Below are 18,462 nucleotides of genomic sequence, written 5' to 3'. Positions count from 1 at the left end.
AAATCCATGGAATAGCTTGCTTTAACCCTTTGAAGTGCAAGGCCCATCAGGAAAGGCAGGGGCGTAGCTTAGACAGTAAAACTAGGATGGTGTGAACTTCAGATTTTCCGACAATCATGCTGGATATCATGTTAATCATTGTATGGGAAGCAGCACGAGGGGGGTCGTAAGGGCCAGTGGAAAAGGAAAGGAGTGCGGATTGTGAAGGGTACTTAAAACAGTGTTTTGTAAGATCACCGGTGCTTAATTTGATCCAGTGGTTTCTGGTGCTCTGCACCAGCACTTAATTGCCAACACTTCTGACAGTCTACCACAAGGTGCCGTTGTCTGCTAATTTCTAGATGACCACAACAACAGGTAATTATGAATTCAATCGACATTAAAAATGACAATTACCTGCTGTACTAGCCATACATATAGCTTAGGGGGCCTGAAATAGTCTGAACTGTCACACTTGTAGGAGTGTGATGGTTAGTGTTGGACTTGGCCCTTTATGCAGGGTCATCCCTGAACTTTTTGCCTTTGTCCTGTATTTTGTCTGACCTGTTTTTGTTGGTTTTATGATTCTGGGCACTTTACCACTGCTGATCAGTGCTAAAGTGCATATGCTCTCTATGTTAAATTGATGCAATGGATTAGTGACCACATAATTGGATTATTTGATTTACTTGTCAGACCCTAGTACAGTGCACCATGTGTGCCCAGGGCCTGTAGATCAAATGCTGCTAGTGGGCTTGCAGCACTGATTGTGCCACCCACAGAAGCAGTTTGTAAAGTGTGTCTCAGGACTGTCATTGCAGAGCCTATACAGTCTGTGACTGCTGTGTCTACTTGGCAAGTGCTCCCACTTGCCAGTCAATAAACCTTCCCTTTTCTACATGTCAGACACCCCTAAGGTAGACCCAAGGGCAGGGTGCATTGTATGTAAGAGGTCGGACATGTCCTGATGTATGTGATATGCACTGATAGTGAATTACAGCCATTTTCGTTTTTCACTATTGCAAGGCTACCTGTCCCCATAGGCCTAAATGGGCAGTTTGATTATAACATCTTATAATCCTAACTGACCCAGGAAACATGGTAGAAATTCGAATTTAGTATGTCTGAACTCAGGATGATAAAATACATCTTTTAGTAAAGTCGGTTTTAACATTCTGTGTTTGAAAATTCCACTTTTAGAAAGTAGGTATTTTCTTACCTAACCATCCAGCCTGCCTCTGATAGCTTGTCTATTGCATGTCTGGTTTGTGTGTGACAGGGGCTGGGGAGGCTCCATGAGACAGGGCGAGTCATCACAGGTCTGAATAGACCTATATGCACGTAGAGTGGTGGGAGGAGTAGCATATGGGCCTGAATAGGGCTGTGCATGCCTCTCACAATGCTGGCTCCATCTGCTGTGGTGTGTCTGAGGACCCTGGCCCACCCTGACAAAGGAAGGAAGAAGTCCTGTAATCAAGGTGCTCCAGGACTGAACAGAACTGGTTTGGACTAGGTGCAGGACCCTCTGTCTTCAGAGGACAAAGGATTTTGCAGTATAAGTATTGGGGCCCCGACCCGAGGACTTAAGATCACTTCTGGAACAAATAGACAAACCTTTGCCAAGGAAAATAATCAAGGAAGCTGCAGGAGTTTGGACTGCCCCTCTGCCAGTGTGCTGTTTGCTGTGTTGGCCTGCAGTGGTGTCTTCATTGCCAAGGAAAGGAGAAGGAACTTTTAAAGTACTTTCATCATCTTGCAGAATATTTCTCCAAGGGCTTGAACTTGTGCTTGCCTCCTGCTGAAGTCTCAGGGCTACAAGACTTCACCACCAGCACCCCTCTGAATTTCCTTGCTGGGAATTCTGTCTGCAGAAGCCTGCATGTCACTGGGAGCTGGAAGCGCGACTCAACGAGAAGAAGCGTGTCGCCATCACAGCTGTTGCCGTCGCATAGCCGGAGAAGCGTGTGGCCGCTGCCGCATCACCAGAGGAGCGTGTCTCTGTCGCAACTGTTTGCGATCACATCCTTGGAAAAACGTGTCCCCACCGCAAGGGCCGTTGATGCATCATCGGAGAAGCGTATCGCGGGGCATGTCGCAGCTCCAAAGTTACAGAGTTCGCAGTCCGGCCACCGGGCGTGCACACATCATCTTCAGATCGTCGCATCCCATCAAGGGCGCCATCTTATCACATCGCACCGGATTGTCGCATTAAGGTGCCATCCTGCCGCATCGCAACCCGAACGCAGTACGAGAATCAACGCATCACCTCCTCTCCGGGAAGAAACAGACGCATCCCCTACTCAGCGCAAGCATTGAGGCTCAACGCACCGCCTCCCCTGAATCAAGGAACCGACGTATGACCCTCCCTGCAAACCTTTAGTTTGTTTTGCTTTACACATCCAAGGTACTGTTGTGAGAAACATGTTGCATTTATCATCAACTTGAACTAAGTTACTTCTACTATCTTTAAGTCTATTTTGAGTACAGTATTGTGGATTTTTGTAGTTTATAGTCTTGTGTTAAGTCTAAATAAAGAATACTTATTTTTATAAAACCTGTGTGATGTCCATCTGTTGTGTTTTCACTGTATTACTGTATGTGTTCACAAATGCTCAACACACTGCCTCTAAGATAAGCCTTTCTGCTCGTGCCAAGCTACCAAGGGGGTGAGCAGGGGTTATGCAGGAGTGTAATCCCCTTTCCCTAGAGGCAAGGGTCCCTATTTGGTCAAAGGTACCTACCTCTGCCAACTTGAGAGCCCCAGTTCTAACAGTTAGTAGTTATGTTGGTACTGTCAGTGGCAGCATAGCAGTGTCAATGTGTGGTGCAAGCTGCAGTGGCCTTCTTGAGGAGAGTCATAACCATATTTTAAAACCTTCAAAACCGAGACAAGTGTTTGTTTTTGTTTTTGTTTGAGTAAATAACAAATCTTAGGTGACATTAAACAGACATCTTAACATACTGTGCTGAAACCTCCTGTGCCCAACTATTTATTAAATAATACATTTATTTGGAAGGTGTAACACCCCCTCAAACTACGCTCTGAGTAAAAGGGATCTTTTTTTAACAGCTATGCCACTTACTAGAAGAGTAAAACTCCTCACAGAATAGTCCATCACAGTAAGGCTTCCTAAAGAAAGCACTCCCCCTTATTCGTATTACTCATAGCAGCTCTTCCCGGCCAATCAGTTCTGTAACCATAAGCTCCGAAGAGAGCTCCAGATATTACTTAGATATGACTCAATGCATTGACAATTCAAGATAGATATTTGTAAGTTGTGTATTATTGCACACTGGTTTGGCTTCTTCAAATCAATGATTTGCTGGATAGGACTGTGTAGATAAAGACTGCTTTTTTGAGGGTGAAATGAAGCTTGCTTTTCAGACCAATATATATATATTCCTGTGTTAAATGTAAGGTTAATTGTCTTGAAGGCATCATTTTTTCCTTCTGTTCTGCTGGCATTGCATTGTCACAAGTTAGAGTTAGAGTCTGTTTTTGTGCAGGGCTTGCAATCATGTTCAGAGCTGGTGTGGAAAACAGGGCTTTTTCTTAAGTACTCTTTTTCATTAGTTCGAGCCTAGTGTAGCGTGCATGTGCTGCTCTAGGAGAGGGCCTCTTGGAATCACTCCAGACTTCCAAGAGACTTCTCCATGTGGGTCGGATTCCACCCACCCATCTTATTGGTCATTGTGTGTGGCTTTCAAAAATGAAAGCACGCAAATGGCCAAAGGGGGGTGTATGTCCCGTCTTTTCTGTAAACCTTCACTCCCATGGCCTATGGGTCTCGGGAGCAAGCAGCGGTGCACAGTGTGCCAGCTGCATTCCAGGATCAGGTTACTAATTAACCCAGCCCGGTCGCTTTCACTTTCGCGACCGCGCTTATTAGCATTCTTGAAGTCTCTTCTTTCTGTGGCCCGGGCATTAGAAGGCAGACAAGAGAGTTGTCAGTTGTGACTTTCATACAACGTAGTTTTCAAAAGAGAGAAAATATGTATTTATTTTACGTCTGTGTTACGGTGATCGCATATGGTGGATTTTGGATGACAGGTATTTTGTTCTTCGTATTAACCATCTCCAGTTTTTATTACAACTAAAACTTCTGCATGCTCGATGCCTTTCACCTAAAAGTACATCTGTTTTTCAGGTTCTTGGTGTTTTCCAGTTCAGTTGTGGGTTTATCAGATTTCTGCGCTAAATCACTGGCATGGAAATTGCGTCTTCTAGTTTGCTCTCAGATCTCTCCAGAAAGAAATTTAACCACCGAGGTGCCTTACTAGTGCAGAAACAACACTATGTTACTTACCTTTATGATAACTAGAGTTCTCATAAGTCCCCAAGACACTGTGGTAAATATTTGTATTCTTTTGGGAAGAGTAGTGATTGTGCTCATTTCGGAGAGTGGGGGCAATGCGGCAAAAAAGTATTCGAAAGCAGCATCATACTCAAGATGGATCTCACAGGGGGGGTGTCCGATTCTTTGTTGGGACATGTTACAAGGACCTCTTATATTCTTGAGTGCATATGCTTGCTTTGGACACTTCAGAGAGAGAAATGCCAAACAAAGTACACTTTGGAAGCACAGAATTATCATTAATATTAGGAACTCATTTTTAATTGCTTTTTAAATCCATACTTTTGCTGTGGACGTTTTGTTTAATGTTCGTTGGGAAACATGCATGGTATAGACCTGGATTGCCTTTATGCATTCACCCTGGTTTTCTTTTGACGTGCAGTACTTGTGAGAGGCCCTCCAATGCTCAGATACTGGTGAAAGATGCAACAGTTTTTTAGGTCAAGCCTACGCAGCGTGGGGGGGATGGTTCAAAGAGTCCGGTTGTCATCGTCTGCAGCCTCACCCTGACTCAAACCTGCTTCCAGTGATAGCCCAGGTCCTCATGTGGATGGGTTAGCATGCACCCAGCTCTCCAACTACACTTGTTAAAGTGCTGGTGCTTGTGGCTTCTACGGTAACCCTTTTCCACTAGTCACCTGCGGGATGCCCCTCAGCTTGGCTCAGCCCAATGGCCTGCTCCTGGGCTGCACTGCAGGACAGGCTGCTGTGTCTTCTGCATCACATTGCTGCAGGTACTTCAGATGCATCTGCATATGTGTTTTTGTTGTCCGGAGTTGCATTACGGACCATCGCCAGCCCTCTGGTTATGGTGAAGCAGGAGCATGTTTGTAGTCTCCAGAACTGTGTGACTCACTGCTATAACTGAGGTCTCTGGAGCATACTAGAAGTGCTGGATGTTAGTTTTGAGCATGCGGCGAGCTATAAGAGCAAAGTCCCTGCATATTAGGTGATAAGTTAGTGTTCTTGGCTGCAGGTCTTTTAATCTTCGCGAGTAGAGATGTCCAAGTATGTTTTTTTGTTTTTTTTGTTAGCATATTTGCATGTTTTTTTCAGTGTCCTTCCTCCTGTGTATGCATGTGCTGCATGGCGTAATACTTAAAAGGTCCCAAAGGCAAGACCTATTGGCTATGCCAATGCTTGTTTTCATTTGATGCTCATTTTCAATGAAAATGATTTCGGCCTAGTAATATTATTAGTTTTATAATACTGACCATGTCAGACAAGATTATATTAGTGGACAACCTACACAAGATCACCTCAGTGCATCAGGCAAGGTTGTGTGCAGCTTTGTAACAAACATTGGCAAACCCAATAGGTCTCGCCTATGCAAGAGCTATGGCTTAGGCTTGGCAGTGTTTTAGCAATTTTATAAACAAGAATGGCAGCTGTTCAGCATGACTAAAAGTTAGTTGGGTAAAAGATATTGGCGCAGAGTGGAGTGTCGTAGAGTGGAGTGTTATGGAGTGGAGTGGCATACAGTAGAGTTGAGTGGCATGGAGGGGAGTAAAGTAAAGTCATGGAGGAGCGTACAATGTTGTGGAGTGTTGTAGTGGAAGTAGAGTGGGAGGGCATAGAGTGGAATACAGTGTCAGAGTTGAGTAGAGTGAAGTGGCATAGAGTGTTGTGGAGTAGTGTAGAACAGAGTGGAGTACCGTAGAAGGTTGTAGTGTAGACTGGCGTAGAGCGGAGTAGATTGTTATAGAATGGAGTGGTGTGGAGCACTGTCATAGAATAGAGTGGAGTGAAGTGGCATAGACGGAGTTGCGTATAGCGTCATGGAGTGGAGTAGTGTTATAGAATGGCTTAAAGTGGAGTAGAGTGCTGTAGAGTGGAGTGGCATAGAGTGGAATAGAGTGTCAGTGGAGCACAGTTTAATGGAGTAAAGCATCATAAAGAGGAGTATCATGGAGTAGAGTTGTCGTAGAGTGAAGTGTAGTAGAGTGGCCTAGAATGAATTGGCGTTAAGTACAGTGGTGCTGAGTAAATTGGTGTAGAGTGCACTGACATAGAGTAGCATAGAGTGTAGTAACATATATTCCAGTGGTGTAGAGTGCAATGACATAAAGTGTGGTAGCTCAGAGTAGAGAAGTGTGGCGTAGAGTGGTGTGGTGGAGTGTAGAGTAGAGTAGTGCAGGGTAGAGTGCAGTGAGAGTGTAGTAGAGTTGCGTAGAGTTGATTGGTGAAGAGTAGAGTGCAGTGGCATAGAGTGTGGTCATGCAGAATAGTGTGTCAGAGTGCAGGGTCGTAGAGTGCAAGGTCATAAAATGGTGCAGAGAGCAGTGACGCAGAGTACAGGGGTCCAGAGTAGAACAGAGTGATGTAGAGTGCAGTGGCGTGGAGCACCAAAGGTTAGAGTGACGTAGCGTGCAGTGGCATAGAGTAGAATGTTGTAGAGTATAGTGGAGTAAAGTGCAGTGGCGCAAAGTAGGTGGCATAGGCTTTCTAGGTATGAAGAAGAGTGTATGCAGTTCTTATTTAGAGTAAGAGACCAGGATAGAGAGATACACCTGATTAACTCATGGGAGTAGGAATAACCCACAGAGGTAGAGAGGGGGATTCCTCCCTTCGGAACTAGGGTCCTCACACACCCAGACAGCTAGGTGTCATGCTTCATCTTTGGGCTGCTCCTCGTCGGGTCGGTGCTGCAATACCCGACGGGCACTCAATGAGGTTTTTGTTCCTGGCGTTTGGTGCAGTGGGGGTGAGGGGCCTAGCTCGTGTAGATGTCGTTCAAAGATGAAAGAAGTGGTTAAAACAGGTCAGTTAGCCCTGTAACAAATGTTATTCTGGTAGGAAAAAATGAAGCGGGGTATAATATAGTTGATGTATTTGAAATGGATTTTCCAGAGATTACATTTGCCGTTAACTGCCTAGTTAATACACAGCAGAATTTCCATTTGTCAAGTGACAGGGAGGTGCCCAGTACAGACTCCCATTTAATTTAAGAGAGGGACTCTGCAAGTTTAGTCTCCCTGAGAGATGCGTGGTATACTTTTGTGATCAAGCCCCCTCGCTCCTCCCCCACTAGCACCTCCTGCAGTGGCAGCAGAGTGCACGGTTCGGACAGGTAAGCGGGGTAAATGTCACAGATTGTTTGTTGCACCCGCACATAGGTAAATCCCAGCATCAGGCCTGCACCATGGCCACTCTGCAAATCCAAAAGTGCCCGGAACTGGCCCTGATTTTACAAATCCCCAAGGTGAGTGATCCCCACCCTACTCAGCGCTTTCAAAGCAGCTTTTTCATGTGCAACAGATATATCAGGATGCGCCGCGAGCGACAATTTGGGGGCATAGAGGAAATCCGCCCGCCCTCCTAGCGAGTGCATTCCATGCCCATGCTGTGCAATGAACCGGGTTAATTCTCACCGCGGCCCCCCCACGCCCAAATCAGAGCAGCTGCAGCCAGCCAGCGGCACCGGGAGCACAAAATCCACCTCAATTGCCGTGTGTGGTTGATATTTCTGTGGATAATACCAGAAATGCTCAAACTACGCCTGTGCGCATAAGTAATAGAAGCAAACATCTTCTAGCTGCACCGTCCCCCCCAAACAAACCTGTGCAGGACCGACTACAATGTGTTAAACAGTGCAACGTTCAATCGAATAGATATGTTTACAAACAAATACAACTGTTTGGGTAAAAATTTCATTTTTATGACCGCAATTCGATCCGCAAGTGATAGAGGTAACTTGGCCCAGCGTGTAGCCTGGCCTGTAATCTTATGGACCGCGCAACCGTAATTAGCAGAGATCACTACCTCAGGGTCTCTATGGAGCCATATGCCCAAGTACTTTACTGGGTCGTGCGACTATTGCAGGGAAAAATCCATCTTAATCTCCCTGGTCCCGGCCGTCAGCGGAAACACCGTAGATTTAGCCCAGTTGATGCTGAGTCTCGAGAAATGTTCAAATTTGATATACTCTCTCAGTAGTTCCGGAAGGTATGTGACGGGCTCGCGCACATAGAGCATCATATCATCAGCATATAATGACACCATTAAGGGCCGCTGTCAAAACCTAGCGCTGCTTGGGCATGTTGCTGGCGCAGATTACAGGCCAAGGGCTCCAGTGCCAAGGCAAAAAGCATTGGCGACAGTGGCCAACCGTGCAGCATGCCGTGTTTGATGGGGAAAGCTTCCGATACCCAGCCATTGACATTAATCCGCGCCACCGGCGAATCCATTTTAAGAAGAACGGAAGTAGGCCCATTCGCAGCAGGCGGGTGAACATGTACTCCCACTGAAGGGAGTCAAATGCCTTTGCAGCATCAAGCAGCACGGCCAATGATTGAAAGTCTTGTTCGAAATAACGTAGTGGGGAAAAAATGGTGTGGAGATTGTGTGTCATGGATCTGGAGGGCGCAAAGCCTGACTGGTCCGGCAGGACTAATTTAGGGACTAGGGGCTGGAGCCTGGTGGCAATCATTTTTGCCAAAATGTTGACATCAATATTGATAATAGAGAGGGATCTGTAGGAATCGCAGACATTCGCCGCCTTATCAGGCTTCAAGAGCATTATAATTAGTGCCTCCGTAAGGAAGGAGGGCAGCTTGCCAGACTCGTAATCCTCAGCAAATACCTCCAGCAACCTCGTCGCCAGATCCTCGACATACGCCTTATAAAATTCACTAGGAAGGCCATCTAGGCCTGCCACTTTACAAGTGGGGTGGGACATAATAGCCTGCTTCACGTCGTCTTTGTCAAACGACATTGTGAGGTGCTCCCGTTGGTTGAGAGACAGCCAGCCCAATGCCACATTGTCTAGATAGGCATTGATTTCAGTCATCGGTGGCTGATCACAGTCCCCATATAGTTTAGAGTAAAAAGCTAACACCACCCTACTGATGTCTGAGTTACCCAAGTGCGCCTCTCCCTCCTCGTCCAATAGTTTGGTAATGCACCATAGATGTTAACTAATAGAACCCTTGTGCCATAAAGCGCACCCTGCACAATAGCCAGCCGACTCTGCTCATCCATATCCGTGGCATATACCTGGATGTGTGTGCCTCTCCTGACAAGGATCATCACCCCCAGGGAATAGGAGGAATAAGAGGAGGTCACTCTCACTTCCGCCCACCGGGCGCCCACATTCCTCTCAGATACCGGAGTTAGATGCGCCTCCTGCAATAATGCTACCTGAACATTCCACCTATCAAGGGACGCTAATACAGTATGAATGGACAGTTAATGCCACACACATTCCAGGTTAAAAATCTGAACTCCCTACCATGTGTTGTGTTAACCAGCGCAGATGGACTAATTTGAGATCTGACCTTCAACCCATTACTCCCTGGCTCATATATAGTACAGTTCACAAGAGCCGACAGCCTCCAACATACTCCCTCTAATCCCACCCGCCCACTTCGGCATACCCAACTTGCCAAAGCCATCCCAATGTGAACAAAACAGTCCCCAACATACAGAGCCAAGATAATGCATAGAGTGGGTTACTCCCATACTGGGGGGTACAAGAGGGCTACTGTCCTCCCCCGAAGCAGGAGGTGGCTGATCAGGTCTAATAACTATGCAGAGATCAAACGTTTCAAAGCATCCTGCCGAAACACATATGCAGTGTTATCCCACCACAGGCCATGCCCATACAGTGACCAATAGCTCAAACGGGCCTATTACAATGAGGAGGTGCCACCACTGTGATGGCCGATAGAGAAGGCTTATTTTAACTGTCCCATTGCTAACATCACTGCTCCTCCTCTTCAGGACCGGACCTGTCCTCTCGTCGTTGCCGTTTCAACTGTTTGGCGTAGTCCATCGCCGCCGTGGGGGAGGTGGAAATCTTGACGTTTTTTACTGTTCCAAACTCCAGGCGAGCAGATTGGACAGCTACAGTAAAATCTGTGAAAATTGACAGCGTGTGGCCCTGATGACAAATAGTGCCCTTATCCATAGCCAACCTCAGAATGGCATATCGGTCCGGGTAGTTCAATACCCGGGCGATTATGGGGTGTGGTGGGCACCAGGCACACTGCCAAGGAAATGAGCACCAGTACCTTTTCCATATTTAGTGTCTTGTTGGCAACCTCACTCAGACCCTCTTCCGTGGTGGAGACCCTCTGCTTCACCTCCCCCATTTGTGCGTTCTGTTTCTCCAGCTGCGGAGCCATATAGTCCAAGCTGTTAGTGATGGTAGACATGCAACCCTAGATGGACTGGAGGCTCCTTTGCATGGCCAGTAGCGTGGTTTCGATCGGTCGGGCGCTCCTCCTGAGCATCCGCCTCAGAGTCCGACGCCGCTTTTGCTGGGTCCTACCAGATTTGCGCACCTCAAACGTGAGGCGAGGTTGTGATTTATTTTGCTTCCCCCTAATGGATGATAGGGTAGACAGACAACAGTCAGTACATCAGACCCCTCAACAGCACTTGCTTAAACTTCAAATGACACAGTGCAGGCCCCAATGGTCCAGACCGCTTAAAGTGCAGGATCCCAGTCGCAAGTATAGAAGAGCAGTCAACAGGCTCCAATGCCAGCAGCGAAAAGTGCCTCCTGCCACTCCTATGAAGTTATGCCCCTATGCACTAGGCCTGGGCGGTAAATTCCGTTCCGCTCGCGGAATTTGAGTAATTTCGCGTTCCGCGGAGAACGCGAAATTGCCCAAATTTCTGCCGCCCGCGACTTCGCAAATTGTTTTGCTTGTTTGCATTCTCAAAATGCGTGTTTGCAAGATATTTCCCCCCGAGCACGCCAACAGTGATTGCGAACAGGAAAAAAGCTTTTTGAACAAGCAATTCCGCATGTTTGCGGAATTTCTGCATGTTCACGGAGATTTTTTACCATTTTGCGGAAATTTGTATAACGCGATTACCTAAATTCCGCCCACCCCTACTATGCACTCCAGGTATTAGCACAGAGCCAAGCAGCTTCCAGACCAGGAAGACCATGAGTTCAACAGAGGTGTTGGAACAGCAGTTACTTCGTAGAGCACTGGCCTGGTGCGCCAAAGCGCAAGGTTCAACCCCCAAGCAATCAGGGACAACGCCTCAACAGGGCCCTCACACTCATACTCCCGCCACTGCACTTCACACAACAGGCTGCTGCTCGCAGGATGCGCCCCAGCGCTCAGGCCAGCACCCACCTTTGCATCTACAAGCCCAAGCAAGGCTGCGCCCCCCCTTATCGCCACCAGCCGCAATAACATCTGCGTTACTCTGGGATGATCCACCATCAGCAGGGGCCGGTCGGCAGCATTTAACCCAGGAAGCCGGAGGCGCCTGCACCGATATATGCAGCGATGCCGGCAACAGCATACAGAGGGCAGCCCAGAGACCCAGCCCACTCTCTCCACCTCGACTTCGAGCCCAGTCCAGAGCATCCCAAGCCCGCCACCAGCAGCTTCAGATGTGTGCAAAGCCGCTATTCGCACCCTCCCGGCAGAAGCTCCCACGGCGGTCTCCAGCGCCGACTTCCCGGGGCTAGCTCTGCACTAGTGAGTGCAGCGATATGAAGGTTGTCCGCCTCCCCTGCAGCGACCCAGATACCTGCACAGGGCCCCGTGCAGCTCGGGCCAGTCATGCCCTCCCTCAGTTAGCGCCCTCCAGGCCTTCCCACTCCAGCCTCAGCGGCACGGGCAGACACCGCCAACAGCAGCCGGCACGCGCAGGCCGCCGCGCTCCGCTCTGGGATCAATGCCAGGCGGCATCAACGATCCAAGCCAGCAGGGGTTCACTCAAGCACCGCGCTCAGCCTCCTCACACGGCTCCCAGCTCCGCGGCCGGCAGGTCACCTCAGCTCCAGACGCGGGCGGCCGCCATCTTATTTCCCGTCCACTGCCGCTCCTCTGTCAGACTCCGGCCGCCACCAGGCCCCCGGCACCCCAATTATGCCTTCGCCAGCAGCGGGGGGAGTCGGGTCACCCCAGGCATGGCGAGCAGTGCATGGTCAGTGATGTGGCAATTTGTTGCACATATTGGTCGGATAGGGGGATCAGCCGGTTGGAGCAGCATTAATGTGCGGTCATCTTGCCTGGCGCTCTCTAGTGTGCCCCCAAAAATATATCTTAATAAACCATTGGGTTCAGATCATGTCTTCTACATGAGCAGATTGATTTTTTGCCCTTTCAGAAAATTTTAAACCTCATTCTGTGGCATTTTCCATTTTAAAGGTTTGTCTCAGCGATCACTTTCCCCTAGCCATTCGCTTAGAGATCCAGACTGTATATTCCTCTGGGAAATCAAAATGACATCCCATAATGTATAATAAAAATAAGGGTCTCCTGCGTAAGTGGGCCTTGGTAGACCCGGATTCCGTTCCCCAGCAAATTATGATTATCAACAAGGTACAAATTTTGGATTGTCTAGAAAGAAGAATAAATCCACTGTCTATGCTATGGGCTTTTGCTGAAATAACGGAGACTATTAATGATGTATTACAAGGGGAAAGGAGACCGAGACCCCAGAGGCATTATAAATGGTTTAACAGTGACTGCTCACAAGCTCACGGTAATCATATTAAGGCACTGAAAAAAAACCTAGGGGTAATATAGTGGTGAGACGCCTTCGAAATGAATATACACAGGTTATCCTGAAGCGTATATTGACCATAAGAAAAGAGGCATGGGAACAACTGCATGAAGCTAGTCTTAACAAAGAAGCCAGACTTTTCTGGAAAAGTGTCAATTCAACTTTTTTACAAAGCTCCCACAATAGCAGCATTGATGCTACAATTATACCCGATGATAGGTTCAACAGTTTTCTAGTTTATACAGCAGCAATGGGGAGCCCTATTGCATTTCAAATCATAGTGACAAGAAAATTGGTCGGGGAACTTCGGAGCTGGTGCCCCCAACTTTTGAGGAAGTTAAAAAAGCCTTAAATCAAACTATAAAGAACAAGGCATCTGGCCCTGATGGCGCCCCCACTGACCTTTTTCTGGGCAATCCTGTCCTTAGTTTCCCACTGCTGGCCAATATTTTAAGCTGTATTGCTTCCCAGGCTCTCCAAAATCTTGGGTCACTGTGATCATAGTACCCATTTTTAAAAAGGGGACGGGTCAGACCCATGGTGTTATTGCCCAATTTCATTAACTGATTTTACAGTAAACTGATGGGCAGGGTCATTTTAGATCGGCTAGAGACCTGGGTAACTGAAAGTGTGAAGTTCTCTGAGATACAGTATGGCTTCAGGAGGGACCTGGAAACTGTTGAGCAGTGTTTCAACCTCCACTTGGTGATAAGCAAGTACACAATAGCTAAGAACGGTTCCCTCCGTCTTGTTTTTATGGATCTTACATCAGCTTTTGACAGGGTGGAGAGAGAGAGAGAAAAGATGGAAAAAATGCTAGCGCTGGGCATGGATACATCTCTAGTTCATTTCCTAGCACAAATGCACCTGGATGTGACAGGGAGGGTCAGGTATGGGGCGGACGGGGAACTCACCTCTCTATTTAAAATGACTCACAAGGTATGTCAGGGGTGCGTGCTTGCCCCTTTTTTATTCTGTCTTTATATTAATGATTTGGAAAGCTATATCAATCAAGGGCATGTTGATGTTCCCAAGACAGGCACCAGAAATCTTCCGGCATTACTTTATACTGATGATTGTGTGTTAATGTCTAGAACCAGTGTGGGCCTGCAAACACTTGTCACTTGATTCAATGATTTTATGTTTGATTTGGGTATAAAGACCAATACGGCCAAGCCTTACACTATGGTGGTACGCAACCCCCCCTTTTAAAATCATGTTTTATTAATAATGAAATTATGTTTTATGTTCCAACTTTCTCATATCTGGGTATTCCCTTTGACCAGAAAGGCACTTGGCATCATTTAGTTGTAACTACTAGTTAGCAGCTTTAACCAAAACTTGGAGGCATTGCTTAGGTTTACAAAGAAATTAGAATCCAGACCCATTGATTCAGTAATTAACTTCTATGAGGCTCGTTCATGTTCTGTAATCCTGTATGGGGCTGGAGTGTGGGGCTTTTGCAATCCGGCTCACCTTCAGGTGGCGGAGAATCATTTCCTTAGACGATTACTAACAGTCCTAAGTAGTCTCCCCATTATTTTCTGTCACAATAAAGTTGGCTTGACTCCTTAACCCATTGTTTCCAAATTGCTCCAACTTTACTATGGCACTCAGTATGGGCAAAAGAAGAGCCGGCCCTCAACCGTACAATTATACTGGATTGTTTTAGACTTGATCATATGCAGAGATACCATGGCTTAATTATATAAAAAGGCAGTTGGAGACAGTGGGGCTGGGGGATTGTTTTTATAACCCTAAACAAATTGCCAAAATCCCAAAAATTCAGTTGAAAAGGGACCTTTTATCTTTTTGAAAGTCGACCAGTGAGTATCTGGAGATTGGGAAAAAGAGAGTCTTGGAATATTTGCATTTAGGATGCTCCCCAAGTGTTGAGCCCTATCTCCTTTTATTTTTGTCATGCAAAAATGTTTTATCTTATTAGATTTAGGTTCACCATCGCACATTTCCTGGTTTCTCATCATCGTAAAGTTTATTGTGATGCCAAACTCGAACCATGCCCGTGTGACTCTAAATCAACCCAGAACATGCTGCACTTTCTGTTTTTTTGTCGACTTTATACTAAACCGAGGAGGGATTTTATTATCCCCTAATAAGATTTTTAAATATCAGGAAGTGTAGGCCAGCCATATATCACCTCCAGCTTTTAAATGACGAATACACATGTCTAATGGTTTCCAGATATATCTCCACAGCAGTCCGTTTACGGAACTTGGTCGGGAAATGATTTTGTAATTTACAAATGTTTTTTTATTGAATTTACTGTTATTACTAGTCCATGCTCTGGTCATATGTCTCATGGTTTTTAGTTTTATTCTGACTCCTAATGAATTGTTTTTGAATATTATGGTTTTTGGGAACACGGAGTTTTTAAGATTTATATTTGTACTGTCTGTGTGCTGACTGTTGTCCCAAAATTACATTTTTTGCCTCTACTTGGTAATTAATGACATATCGCTATCTGATGAAATACCATTTTATGTCTTAGTTTTATATTGCGGACTATGAATTATATTGTTATACATTTTATTACATATTGTCTGTTTCTTGTTTTAAACCTTGATGTTCTCTTTATAGTTGCACAAAAACAGAATAAAGAATATTTGACTGACTGAGGTGCAGTGGGATAGGGTGCATGGGCTTTGAGTAAAGTAGTGTAGAGTGCATTGGTGTAGAGTGTAGTGGTTTAGAGAAAAATCGCATAGAATAGACTGTAGAGGCGTAAAGTGATGCATTGTATAGTAAAGTGGCGTGGAGTGGCATGGAGTGCAGTGGCATAGGGTAGAGCTCCATGGCATATAGTGGAGTGGCGCAGCATTGATTGCAGTGGTGTAGAGTGGAGTGGTGCAGAGTGGAGTAGAATGGCGTCTTGGTGTAGAGTAGATTGTTTCTGAGTATTGTGAACTGGTGCAGGGTAGAGTGCCGTGATATAGATTAGTGGTGTAGAGTGCTTTGACATAGAGTGGAGTGATAAAGTGTGGAGTGACCGATACTGAAGTGGTGTAGAGTGCAATGGCAAAGAGTGCAATGGTGCATAGTATAGTAGGGTACAGTGCGCTGGCATAGGGTAGTACATAGTAAAGTAGAGAGGTGTGAAGTGGCATAGAGTGCAGTGTCAAAGTGCAGTGGTGCACAGTAGATTAGAGTGGCATAGAGTGCATTGGGGTAGAGTGCAGTACAATGGTGTAGAGTAGAGTGCAGTGGCATAGAGTTCAGTGCCAGAGTGCAGTATTGCAGAGTAAAGTGGTGTAGAGTGGTGTAGGGTAAAGTGACATTGCAGTGGTGTAGAGTGGCATAGAGTGAAATACTGTAGAGTATAGTAGGGGACAGTACAGTAGCGTATAGTAGATTGGCATAAAGTGCTGTAGCATATAATTTCTTGGTTTTGAGTTAAGTGGTGTAGAGAGCATTGAGGTAGAGTGCAGTGGCTTAGAGCGCAATGGTGTAAAATAGTAGCGTGGTGTGGTGTGGAGTAATGCAGAGTGGAATAGAGTGATGTATAGTGCAGTGGCATCGAGTGATGCAGAGAGCAGTGACGTAGAGTACCGAGTAAAATAGGGTGGCATAAAGTGCAGTGAAATAGAGCGCAATGGTGTAGAGTGGTATATCGTGCAGAAGCTTAGAGCAGAATATTGTATAGAAGTGTAGTGGTGTAAAGTAATTGGCGGAGGTACAGTGGCGGGGGGAGCATTGGTTGGAGTAAAGTGATGTAGAAATAATTTGTGCAGATTGCAGTGGTTTAGAGTAGACTGGTGTATCATAGAGTGCAGTGGTGTAGAGTAGATTGTTTCAGAGTAGAGTGGTGCAAGGTTGAGTACAGTGGCGCACAGTAGAATGCAGTGGCATAGAGTGATGGCGGTAGTGCACAGTGGCATAGATTAGAGTGATGCAGCCTTGATTGCAGTGGAGTGGAGTAGAGTGGCATAAAGTGCAGTGGAATAGAATAGATTGTTTCAAAGTAGAGTGCAGTGGCGTGGAGTTATGCAGAGTGGAGTGGTATAGAGGAGTGGAGTGTTACAGAGGGGAGTAGTGCGGAGTGGGGTGGCCCAGACTGGAGTGGTGTAGAGTGTAGTGGCAAATAGTGCAGTGATGCATAGTAGTATGAGGTTTAATGCACTGGCATAGTCAAGTCATAAAATTTGTATAGCGCACTACATACCCAGAGGGTTTCAAGGCGCTTAGGAAGGGGAGGAGGATTATTTGTCGAATATCCACGTTTTAAGCTGCTTTCTGAACGCTAGGTGGTTCTGGGTGAGGCGAAGGTAGGCGGGGAGTGAGTTCCATGTTTTAGCAGCCAGGTATGAAAAGGATCTGCCACCCATGGTGGTCTTGTTGATGCGAGGTACAGTGGCGAGGGCTTGGTTGGAAGAACGTAGTTGGCGGGAGGGGGTGTAGAAGGACAGTCGAGAGTTGAGGCAATCTGGTCCGATGTCGTAGAGTGATTTGTGTGCGTGGGTGAGCAGTCGGAAAGTGATCCTCTTATTGACGGGTAGCCAGTGGAGGTCTTTAAGGTGACCAGAGATGTGTTCGTTGCGTGGGATGTCTAATATGAGCCTGGCTGAGGCGTTTTGGATTCGTTGGAGTTTCTTTTGGAGTTTAGCGGTGGTACCTGCGTAGAGGGTGTTTCCGTAGTCCAGTCGGCTCGTGACCAGGGCGTGGGTGACTGTTTTTCTTGTTTCGGAGGGGATCCAGCGAAATGTTTTTCTGAGCATGCGAAGAATGTTGAAGCAGGAAGAGGATACGGCGTTGACTTGTCTGTTCATTGAGAGTGAAGAATCCAGGATGACGCCAAGGTTCCGTGCGTGGTCTGTCGGGATGGGTGCTTTTCCGAGGGCTTCCGGCCACCAGGAGTCGTCCCAAGCAGAGGGGGATGTGCCTAGGATGAGGACTTCTGTTTTGTCTGAGTTCAGTTTCAGACGGCTTTGTTTCATCCATTCGGCAACTTCTTTCATTCCTTCGTGTAGGTTAGTTTTGGCGGTGCTGGGGTCATTGGTGAGAGAAAGGATCAGTTGAGTGTCATCCGCGTAAGAGATGATGTTGAGGTTGTGTTGGCGTGCGATGGCCGCGAGGGGGCTCATGTATACGTTGAAGAGGGTGGGACTGAGTGAGGATCCTTGAGGTACGCCGCAGATGACTTCAGAGGTCTCGGACTTGAATGGAGGAAGGCGGACTCTCTGGGTTCTTCCGGTGAGGAACGAGGTGATCCATTCAAGTGCTTTTCCTTGGATTCCGATGTTATTGAGGCGTTGTAGAAGGGTGCTGTGGCAGACTGTATCGAATGCTGCAGAGAGGTCGAGGAGGATGAGGGCGACTGTGTCTCCATTGTCCAATAGAGTTCGAATGTCGTCTGTTGCTGCGATGAGGGCGGTCTCAGTGCTGTGTTTTGCTCGGAAGCCAGATTGTGAGGGGTCGAGGGATTTGTTGGCTTCGAGGAAGGCGGCGAGCTGGTTGTTGACGGCTTTCTCGATGACTTTGGCCGGGAATGGAAGAAGCGAGATGGGGCGGTAATTTTTGAGTTCGGTGGGGTCCGCTGTTGGTTTTTTCAGGAGGGCGGTGAGTTCAGCGTGTTTCCAGTCTTCTGGGAAGGTAGCGGAGTTGAAGGAGCAGTTGATGACGTCTCGGAGGTGCG

General features: G+C 46.9%; 1 protein-coding gene across 1 annotated transcript in view; it reads left to right on the top strand.

The window, feature by feature from the left end:
• LOC147706221 (chloride channel CLIC-like protein 1) overlaps nt 1-18,462 on the top strand; it is a 748,927-nt gene that overhangs the window by 700,441 nt on the left and 30,024 nt on the right. The window lies entirely within an intron of this gene.

Source organism: Lissotriton vulgaris, chromosome 7, assembly GCF_964263255.1.
Source record: "Lissotriton vulgaris chromosome 7, aLisVul1.2, whole genome shotgun sequence".
NCBI classification, from domain to species: domain Eukaryota; kingdom Metazoa; phylum Chordata; class Amphibia; order Caudata; family Salamandridae; genus Lissotriton; species Lissotriton vulgaris.
This window is presented reverse-complemented; position numbering and strand designations above follow the sequence as displayed.